The sequence below is a fragment of the Mastomys coucha genome, unplaced genomic scaffold, assembly GCF_008632895.1.
Source record: "Mastomys coucha isolate ucsf_1 unplaced genomic scaffold, UCSF_Mcou_1 pScaffold8, whole genome shotgun sequence".
Lineage (NCBI taxonomy): Eukaryota > Metazoa > Chordata > Mammalia > Rodentia > Muridae > Mastomys > Mastomys coucha.
The window spans coordinates 75,740,203-75,752,045 of record NW_022196914.1 but is presented as its reverse complement, the minus strand read 5'-3'; positions in this window follow the sequence as shown (position 1 = coordinate 75,752,045).

Below are 11,843 nucleotides of genomic sequence, written 5' to 3'. Positions count from 1 at the left end.
ATGGAGATTAAGAGGCAATGCAGACTCCAGGTAAGGAAAGCATCTCTCAGCATTTCGTGAATGTAACAGCAGAGAAAACTACCAGGATCCATGTAAAGGAAGTTTATGTGAAGAGCAGCAATGGGGAAAGGTTATGCCCCCAATACACACTCAATATGCAAGGAGCAGGCAAAATGGATAACCTTTTCTGTAAAAACAGGTTTCCCCTTTTGAGACATCAGATTGATCTAAGGAGTTAATGATGGAAGGTAGAGATTAGGTGAGAATAAGTGTTCTATTTTATTTTTAATATAATGATTTTATTCTTTAAGAACTCCATACACAATATTTTGACCACATCAATCTTGCTCTTCTCCACCTAACTCCACCAAGATCCACTCTCACTTCCCAACACCATGCTCCACCTCTGTATACCTTTTCTTTTTAATATATCCAGTGTTTCCTATATCCAGTGTTTCCTATACACTCAGGGGTGTGCATCTCTCTGCTGGAGCAGTAAACCTACTACCAAAAGCCGCACCTCAAAAGTGTTCTGTCTCTTTCTTCTGCAGAAACCATCAACCTTTCTTAGCTCCCAAGTTATGGGTGTGCACACATACGACCCCATCTATATGCTAGAATGATGATTGTTTGTGCAGGTCTTATGTCTGCAAACATGGCTGCTATATATGAGGATAGATTCTGTCAGATCCCCAAGCCACTGTTTCTCTCTGGATTTTACTATCCTTCCACTTTTTCCCTATTCAGAAATGGCTTCTGAGTACAGAGCTGCGGGTTGATAGAGACACCCCATTTATAGATAGAGTACTCCATTGATACATATCCTCTGCACTATGTCCATTTGTGAGTTTCTTCCTTACCCACTATCCATTGCACCAAGATACCATTCTTGGGAACCTGTACCAATCCTTATAAAAAACCTTGATGCTTTGAGCATCCTCTTCTATAACAGAACTATAGAGAATTACCATCTAATACTTAGGCAGTACACCAGCATGGTGCCTCAGAATGAGTCTTAAAGAGAGGTCCTAATATTCAGGGGGATACAGGTAGGAAAAGGAAAATGGAGCATAAAGAGTTCCTTATGTTAAGACAGGGTCCTTATGATCTCAGCATGGCCCATTTCTGCCCATAGGTCAGAAAAGGAATCAAACATCCTGACCTTTGGGAGCTTTCTTTATGCTATTGGATGCCTAAAGAAAGCATCTTGACATCATTGCTACAGAGACTAAGATTCTTTCCAGGAAAGGTCTCACCACCAGCTTCTGGGCATCACTCATGACAACTCAAAAAACATTGTCTCTTCTTCCTTACTGGAAGAAGCCCAGCATAGAATCTGTGGTCATGTAATAACCCCAGAGAATAATCATATTTAGCAATCATATTTTCTTTTACCCAGGGATTTATGCAGACTACATGTGAAATTCAATTAGGGGAAGCTAAACTAGAGAGAAAAGGTAATGCAGGTAGAGTGCCTGTGGTACAAACATGCGCACCTGAGTTTGCATCCCCAACACCTGGCTAAAAGCCAGGCACTGAAGTATGCATGAACAGCTCAACAGAAGAGTAGAGACACACAGCTCTTGTGGGCTCACTGGCCAATCTAGTTTGACAAAAAGGGTGAACCCCAGGATCAGTGTAAAACTTTACCTCAAAAAAAAAAAAAGTAAGGTGAAGACTGACAGAGATAAATAGTCAACATCAACCTCTGGTCCTCCGGCATGCTCACATGTGCAAACACACACAGAGTATTTTCCCCAAGTTTACCTTTATTCCTTTGTTTTCTAGAGCGATACTATGTAGAGGTTTGAGTCTCAGAGTTTAAGCTCTGACTGAGCACAAGGGGGAGAGGGGAGGGAACAGGGTATTTTTTTGTTTTGCTTTGGTTTGGGTTTTTTTTTTTTTCTTCTTTTTTTTTGAGGGGAAACTGGGAAAGGGATATCACATGACATGTAAATAAATAAAATATCTAATAAAAAAAAAGAAATGTGACCAACATGAGTTGTTTTCAGGTTTTTGCTTTTGTTTTGTTTTGTTTGTTTTGTTTGTTTTGTTTTCTGGTTGACCAATTTGAAATAGACGAAGGGAGATGATGCATCTGTTTTGTATGAGTTGAACTTCTTGTGTTTGCACTAACTGCCTCATCTATGGTGTTCTGAGGAGCATCACTTGCAGGTGAGTATCATCAAGCTCAACCACAATGTTACAATATTGAGTCTTGTTCTAACACCCTCAGAGTATATTTGCACGAACACTCTACTTTGTGGAGAGCAGGTTGTGGTTTCCCAAGCTGCTCTGCAGCAGTTCAGGAGGGCACCTGAGAGGCTGCTGGGTAGCAGAAGCCTCCCGCAAAGTATGAAGGCAGGAAGCTCAGTTTTTGTTCACAGATGATCAAACAACTGACTTGGTTTTCTTTTCCTTCTTTCCTTCCTTCTTTCTTTCCTTCATCACTATCTTCTCTCTTTCTTTTTAGTTCTCTTTTCTCCTCTCCTCTTCTCTTCTCTTCTCTTCTCTCTCTCTCTCTCTCTCTCTCTCTCTCTCTCTCTCTCTCTCTCTATCTCTCTTTCATATCCCAGGCTGTCCCTGACCTCACAGCCCTCCTGCCCCAACACACAGGGGCTGGGATTACCAGCCTCCACAAGCCACCCTACTTGGCTGTATTTTTATAATTTTATTTTTGCTTCAAGGCTCCCATTTCCTAAGGTGAAAAGGAGAGCTTTTCCTGTTGATTACTGTCCATTTTTCTCAGCACTATTGAGTCTTGTCCAGTTTGTTTAAGGGATTTCTGGGTAGGAAGGACTTCTAGATCTCAGTGAGGTTTTGCTGAGTCTTTCACTGAATCACTAACTGTTATCATGGCCACATTAAAAACAGCTCTCCTATTGTCATGCCACAATGAAAGCAAGAATCAATCCCTGCTATGAAAGTTATTTCTAAAATTCTGAGGCCTTCACAGTAAGTTACCAGAGATAAAGCCAGAGTCCCAGGTCGGCCAGGATCTGTGACCCATCTTCTTCTCCAATGAACCGTCACACCTTGCAACCCAGAAGAATCTCTCTATGACGAATGAATGTTCTCATCTCTTCAATTCCTTTCAAGCATTTCCAAGTTATTCTAAGCTTAGGAACTTTGCTGTATCTTACTAAAATCTGAATTCCTTTGGTCAAAATATTAATTGTTGGAACAGTTCATAACACTTGTAAATTCAGCTGTAGGATTTCACAATAGAAATACTCAAGTATTTTGATAACTGCATATGGAATCACAATAATATCTGAATAACTTTTTATATAAGCAAAGAAGACCCAGCTGTTCTAGAGTGGATTTTAAGAAATAAGGAGAATGCATTTGGTGTTTTTCATTTGTTCAAAGTACTTTATTTTCCTTTTATTTTGAGATTATAATATAATTACATCATTTCTCCCTTCCCTCCCTGTAAACTCTCTTATATATTCCCCTGCCTAGATCTCTTTCAAATTCATGGTGTCTTTTGTATTAATTGTTTTTACATACATGTATGCAAATGTATATTCATAGGTATTCCTAATATGCAAATGCAACCTAGTCAATCAGTATGATGTTCTTGTATGTATGTATGTTTGTTTTCAGGGCTGACCATTTAGCATTTGGAAACCAACTGGTGTTCTCTTCTCTGGTGAAGATTAGCTCTTCTGTTCTCAGCAGCTCCTTGTGAGGCTTGAGGCCTCATGGCCTTTCCCCCTTCCATAGAAATGCCCACGGTTACCATCGTCATTAAGCTCATGTTTAGGCAGTGGTATTGGCAAGACATTTTGTGTATAGCTCCAGTAGGTGCTAACAAGGATAGGTCAAACTGTATTCAAACTTAGAAAAGGAAAGTTTAAGAAAAGGGAATATGTGGGGTATTAATATACATGTAAGATAAACTACAGAAATTCCCTCCAAAAAACACAAAGAAGACAACCCAGTCAGTGAAGTTTCCCATCAGTTCCCAGGAACCCACTTAGTGTTCAAGGAGGAGGAGCTGAGATTAATTCCCTGTATTCATGTGAGAAAACCAGGTATGATGGACTTGCTTGTAATCCCCTCACTGTGAGGCATAGACAACACCACACCACCCCCATTTCCCACCTCCCACACCACCCCCACTCCCTCAACCCTACTCTTGTTGTTCACTGGCCAGCCAGGCCTCAATGAGCTCCAAGTCAGTCAAAGAACTTGTATTAAGCAAATAAAGGAGAGAGAGAGAGAGAGAGAGAGAAAGGATGAATGGAATGGATGGAGGGAGGGAGGGAAAAAGAGAGAGGGAAGGAGGGAGGGAGGGAGGCGGGGGGGAGACTGAGAAAACGACAGAGATAGAGACAGGTGCAAAAACAGACATAGAAACAGCAAGGTTGGTTGAGGGCTGCACAAAAAACACCTGGGGAACACCACCTGCAGTTAACCTTCAGTCTCTTCACATACCCATGCACACTTTCAATACTACACAAGTAAAAGAAAGGAGGGAAAGAAAATATTTAAGTAGGCTAAAGCTAGTTTTGTTTTGTTTCATATGTGTTTGTTTTGTTGGTGGTAGTAGTAGTGGTTTCTTTTCCCCTCCCCCTCCCCCTCCTCCTCTTCCTCCTCTTCCTACTCCTCTTCCTCCTTCTCCTCCTCCTCCTTTTGTTAAGACACCCTCATTATCAACCAATTCTAACTTAGATAAAACGAAAAGAGATCTATAATATCTCAGTTAAGCTGATAAAGATCAGATATAAAGACAGATTTTGGAAAGCAGGAAAGGCTATGCAACATATCACATGCCAGAGATCTTTGTAAGTAAAATGTCTTCTTAGGAATCATGGACCAAAAAGCAACAGGCCATTTAAAAATGTTGGGAAAAAATGTCAGTCATTAATTCTGTAATTCGGAAAAGGCATGTTGAAAATTAAAAGAAAAATCAATCATTCCCAAATTTTGTATGTACGAAGTACATGTGTGTTCCTTTAAATTCTTTAATTTCCAACAGACTTACTCTACAAGGATTATAGGCCATTCTTAGGCAAACATTAGTTATCAAGTTATCACATGATAACTGGTTTCTACATAAAGAAATGAAAAACAGCAATAGGACAATTATATAAATAAATAAAAATTCCTATGAATATAATTTTAGGTGACCAATGTCTTCATTTTAATACATTAACCATTGCACATAATTAATGGATTTTTGTTTTGTTTAATTATAATTTAATTATAACATTTCACTCTTCCCTTTTATCTTTTCAAATCATCCCTGCTCTTCCTCAAATTCATGGCCTCTTTTTTCACTAATTAATATTGCATGTATATATATAACAGTATATATTCTAATATATATTTCTAATATATTAATTTTTAATATAGCCTTCTCAGTTGTATTGTTAAGTGCAGGTATACTTTCAAGACTGAACATTTGGCACTAGACAGCCAATTGGCGAGCTCTTCCTTGGGGAAGACCACCTCTTCCACTCACAGCTTTCCTCAATTGCATATAGTTCTTTGTATAAAGTTAAGGTCTCAGCTATGAGTACAATTTTATTTATTACCTTTCTTATTTTGCGTGATTTAGTACTGTATAAAGAGGCAATTGTTTAACTGTGTTATGAACATATATAAAGGTACCCTTTGAATAATAACAATCACAGTAGAAGGAAGAAAAGAAAAAGCTCATCAAGGAAATTCCTTCTCAATACTGGTGTTCATTTCCATCAATCCCAAGTAACATTTTCTAGGCTAATGTTAATTGTAACTCATGAGCAAAGCACTAAGAATTTTACTCAAGAAAAAGTAAAATGGCAATGTTAATTAAATGGTACACAAGAAAAGAAGACTTAATTTAAAAAGAAAAGAAAAGAATTAGGGAGGCAAGATGGTTCAACAAAAAAATAAATAAATAAAAGAATAAATACAAACAAACAAACAAAACACCAGCTGCACAAATCTAAAAACCTGGGTTCAATCCCTGGAAGACACACAAAGATTCACGGAGACAGAGTGTTTTCCCTAAGCTGACCTCTGATCTCCATGTATGCACCATAGCATAAGCAGCAACAAAAGTAAATATATACACATAATATTTAACAATGATGGTGATAATAATAACAAAAAAATAATGGGTAAATAGAAGATCAAAATAGAGCAAGATCATAAGCAACACAGAAAAGTGTCCAGTGTGAATTCTGCTTTCTCCATAATTAAGCTGAAGGTAAATAGACTATATATTCTACTGAGAAGACAAATTGCCAAAAGGAATGTAAAAGAAGGTCCAATTATATGCATTTCGATAAAAACACATATCTGAATTTTTATTCTTGTTGTTTGTTTTTTGTATTAACTATGAAATATCAAATGAGATCTGGAATGGCTCTTTAAATATCACACAAATTATCCTCAGGACAAAAATATTACCTGAGTGAAAATAAATATATCTTATAATGAGAGGATCACTCTTTTAGGAAGACAAGAACTGGATACTAATGGGAATAAAGGAAGCAGTATGTGACTTAGGGACAGGACACTTCCTGTACTCCACAGGCAAAGGTCCATAGACTATGCACCATTCATTGACAAGAAAATAAAAGACCTCAAGTATAATGTGAGCTAACCACTGTCAGACAGACATTAGTAGGATACTGCATCTTCTTAGAAATGTTTCAAGACAGATCCGAAATGTAAGTTCGGCATAAGTTAAAATATTGGATACTTGTGACTAACACTGCCAGGATTACTATGGCATAAAATTTTCATTGAGATCTTGCTTTCCATTCCATTACACAAATACCCAAGAGGAGAACTGATGAATTATACATACATTCTATATTTTTTACAGAGGCACTGTCTTAATTCCAACCAACTGTGAGTTCCAGTGTCTCCAAGTCTATATCACCATTTCAATGCTTTCTTTTTTATCACCTTCCTTTCTGTAGTAGTCATTTTTTTGGATGTAAGATGGTGTAACATTCTAGATTTGATTTGCATTTCCAGAATAAAGGTCAGCACATTTTTTTTGAATATTAGTAGTGAAAGGGGACACAATTCTCATGTCCCCAAACTCATGTGGAAAGTATTCTGTAATTACCATTAAATATCATGCTTGTTGTCTTTTTAAGAATTCTGTGTGACAATCATCATCTATCAGTTTGGTTTGTCAATGGCTATTTTGTGCACTTATTGAGATGACCAAGTCTTTATTCTTCTATCCCTCTAGAACAAGACACTGAAACTGGATATTGCAATGACTTTAAACTCTTGGGACAATTTCCTGTTAATTGTGGTGTTGTTTGCTGCTATGTTGCTGTGTTGTTTGGTTTTTTTTGTTTGGTTTACGGAATTCTAGGTTCAAATATTTTCCTACTATTTCCCTTATATTTCATTAATTTCCACTGGAATTATAAAGTTTCTTCTTCTGCCAATCCTTACATTTAATGTCCTTTTAAAATGTGTTTTCCATTTCTCAAAGTGGATGACTAACTTACTAATTAAGAGCCTTTTAGTTTCTCTCATAGGAGTACTCAGTACTGTGCATAATTGGAATATAGGGTTGGCTCTTGGGAATAGATTTTAGGATGTATTTTTATTTTCGCTATATTTAGAATATTTTTAACTCTCTACACTGATTTCTTCTTTTGAATTTTAGAGACATGTTTTAAAGTTATCAAATATTTAATTACTTCTTAAATTGCTTTTTTGTTTTCATTTCTAAATGTGAAAGATATACTTAATGATTTCAATCTTTTAATCTTAAATTTAGGGATTCTTATTCTGCTCCCTATCAAATGATTAACTTATAAGGAAGTTATGTTTTTAAGGGTATAAAGCAAGATGTTAAATACAATAATTCTAAAAATATCCAATTGCTCATTTGATGTATTTATTTAAAATTCTTAGATTCTTATAGACTTTATTTATTATTTTCAGAATCTTATTATTCTTCATTTAATTTTGCCTTATACTTCTGAATTTGGTTTGTGTGTATACATTGATATTTGTTACATATATCATATGTAGGTAGTTATATCATTCTGAAAAAACTTTATCACTAGCAATTTCCATATTTATATTATTTTTCCTTAACTTCAAATCTGATTCAGGTTTTTATTTAACTTTTAACCTTATATCGACACGTGATATGTCTTAAATTTTGAATATGGCACTCTTTATTGTGTTATATATTAGTACATTTACAAATAATCATAAGTATGCCTAAATCTGTATTCCTCCATTTACTACTTATTTGCAATATTTTCTTTACCATGGAAATGTGATCATTACTTTGTATTTTACATGGTTTTGATTTTTATTATATTTTTATGTAAATACCAAATTAATTGAGATATTTTGTTGTAATTGCTACTATAGATGGATGACTGGTATAAAAACAAGAAATTTGAGTGTGTTTAGCTACAAGGTGGATGGTCAAAAATGTTGTATCTCTGAGTATATAATATGTTATTCTTACAAATATATATAAAAATGAAGAGAATGTATTCTTTTCATAATTAAAATGACATCACTTAAGTTGGTTGAAAATCAGTCTAGACAAGATAGAAATGTATTTTAAAAACTTCTCAAGGGTGGAACTATGAAAAATATCAAAGCAACTTGATCATAACAACCATGAATATCAAGAGAAATTCAACTCTAGACTGTAACTTCACTTGAGGGTCAGTATATATAACCATTCAGGTCAGATGGCATGCATGAATGCACAGAGACAAATATTTTCTTATAAGCACTCTTTCTCTGGGAGAAATGAACCTGACCTGGGTTTAGAGGGACAGATTCTTGGGATCAACACATTCTTACATAACCATAACTGCCAGATCTTTAACCTGAAATAAAACAAGGTAATTCCTTCTCAAAAATAGAATATTTCAAACAGAAGATCTCTGTACTGATACACTACCCTTCTTTCTCTCCAAACCACAGCTTTGTTTTAGCTTTTTGCTTAGAGTAACTAACTCATGCCTGTAGCATGTAATGTGCATGCTTGCCACAGAATGTAGATCTCTTTGATGTCAGTTTTCAACCATTTAATAGGAAAACAAAGGTGTAAGACTAAATCTAAGCAATGGATTATGAGTGGAAATGATATGTTAATTGCAAGTAAAGCAAGGATGAGCAAAGGCATCAACAACCAACTGATCAGTGGTCCAGCGGTCCAAAGGATGGGGCCAAGGGTTACAGAGAAGAAGATGAGCATTTAGCATTTGTTTATATTGTTTACCTGGTCTTCTAGCATCCTTTGAATGTATAAAATATCATTTCTGCTGTCATAGCAATTTAGATCTAAAGTCTGTGTATGCCCAACCTTGCCTCACCGGCAACAACAGCCACTTGTGCAAAATGATCTTTACAAGTGTCGGGTAACTAAGTAAATCCTACTTATGACTACTCACATCCATGAAGTCCATTTTTAGGCAGATGAAGTTTATTTAGCCAGCTATACAATAATAAAGTTCTAACGAGTACATACCAGAGGATGATCCAACAACACTGGCAAGTACATGAGCAGTACAAACTGGAATTTGGACATTAGAAAGAAAAGTGGGGGATGGGTCTGGGGGGAGTTATGAGAAGAGGGGGAATAAATATGAACAAAATGCATATATGAAATTCTCATGGAGTTAAAAATATTAAAATAGTTAAGTTCTACTGGATGGAATCTAGAAAAACCATTAAAACCCAATTTCATATAAACAGATTTTAGAAAGTTTCAAACAATTTGCATCAGATCATTTAATGTTCCTTTCGTGCCAGCATTTAATGGTGGAATGAATCTGGAGATTTTAATTGTCTATAGTCTTTCTATAAGAAGAGAAACATTCCCTGCATAACAAAAGAGAAAAGTATAGGGTGAAGGGTGGCGTCTGTCGTTTGGTTTAGCATCACAGATCCTTTATCTGGGAAAAATGTGTGTACTGGGAACTTGTCCTTCCCAACAGCCTTCCATAGCATCCCAGTGTGTGCCATATGCTCTAACTTTCTCAGGGAACGCTCTAGGGGTCAGCAAATCAGAAAGGGGAGAGCGAAAGGCCAAGGGTGGGGGGCGTGCCCCTGCCACTACCTACTTAGCTACCAGTTCAAGTTTCTCATGGGTTTAAAACTGTCATTCTGATCAAAGTGTAAGCACCTCAGGGCAGCCTGGAGCAGCACTGAGAACATAGAATTGCCCCTAGAAGCACAGCAGCATTTATGATGTATAGTGTGCTGAATGTGTGGGGATTCCTGGCCTAATGGGACACATTTTCTCACATTCAAATGTAGTAATAACTCTTGGCAGGACTGCCATAGTTATGGCATATGGTTTTACACGTCTAGAAAAAGGCTTTTTCTTTACCTCATTCCTAATAATATCATTGGTTCTCCTTTCTTCTTTCCTTCCTTCCTTTCTTCCTTCCTCTTCTGCTTTTTGTTCTAAAATGAAAGCATTTTAAACATAAAATATAGCTGTATTCCTGAAATATCTTAATGATGCTTACAAAATTATGAAGCAAGGAAATGCTAGCAACGAAGACAAATCACATGCCCCAAGACAACTATGAAGTTTTACATACTCTGTAATGATACGCTTTTGTTCTGTAAGACTCATCCTCTGTAAATTTCTATTTGAACATAAGAATGCCTTCAGAAATTGATCGAATTAAACAAACTTGCCGAAATATTCACATTTACCTTAAAGGAGTTTCATTTCCAAATACAAATTATCAGACATTTACAGCTGCTTTCTGCTTTTATTTAATAATTCTGTGCAGTAGGCATTAATAACATCATACTCCCTGATTAAATCCATGTTTCCCTGACAAATAAACATGTTAAAAAGAATAATACATGTTAACAAATTAATTTTTTTTCTACAAGCCCAATATAAGAACAATTTTTAGACATTGGATTTCATTGTAATAAGGCTGTACTTCAATGACCCTCACATCACCAAAGGATTTTACCTCCATCGTAGCTAAGCTGAGAGTTGATAGTTCTGCTGCACCAAGAAATGAATTGTAGGCTCGATTTTTGGATACAGACTTCCTGCTATGGTCAAAGCTATTTGACTTGAGTGAGTGACTTTATTCTCAGCCCTCAGAGAACAGGTTACATTCATTTAAGAAATGGTATAGGCATTAAGATAGTCTATCCATAAAGTCATTCACCAACTGTTTCAATGAACAATGGTTCTGCTTGGAGGGTGGCATAGACATTAGGTGAGGGTAAGAATTTGGTTCATTAGCTGTGATAATTTGGAAAAGCATTCATCTCAGAGCAACAGTAACTTATAAAGTCCTCTTCTTCAAACTTGATACAAGAGTTACAAACGTGAAGCAAAGCATTCAGTCTCACTCTTTGTTGTTCTCTTACAAGTATCATCCCTAGTTAATCATCTGTTTCTTTTGGGTATATACATACTTTTGAAATATATAAGCTGTTCTGAAAACCATAGTATAGTGTAAAGACATGAAATAAACAATACTACTAATAGAGAGGCTGAGATAGGAGAAGATTTCAAGACCTTTATGTTGTACACAGCCATACACTGTCACAAACAAACAAGGTGAAAGTGTATATAGATTGTACAGTGTTGGACCTATTTCTCCAATTACCAAATTAGAGAGACCATTGGATGACAATGAACAAATTTCAAATTCCTCATATTATTGGATTTCAATCGATTAGGATATGTTGGTCATATTAATTTTCATATTAATATATTAAGAAAAATAATAGTCACTTCCTGTTGTTTTTGTTGTAAGAGGTTGAATTAGGTTTGTGTGGATTTGCTGAAAGATTACCTTCTTGCTTCTTCCAGGGTGTAGTTTTGCTCCTTATGTTGATGTTTTCCATCTATT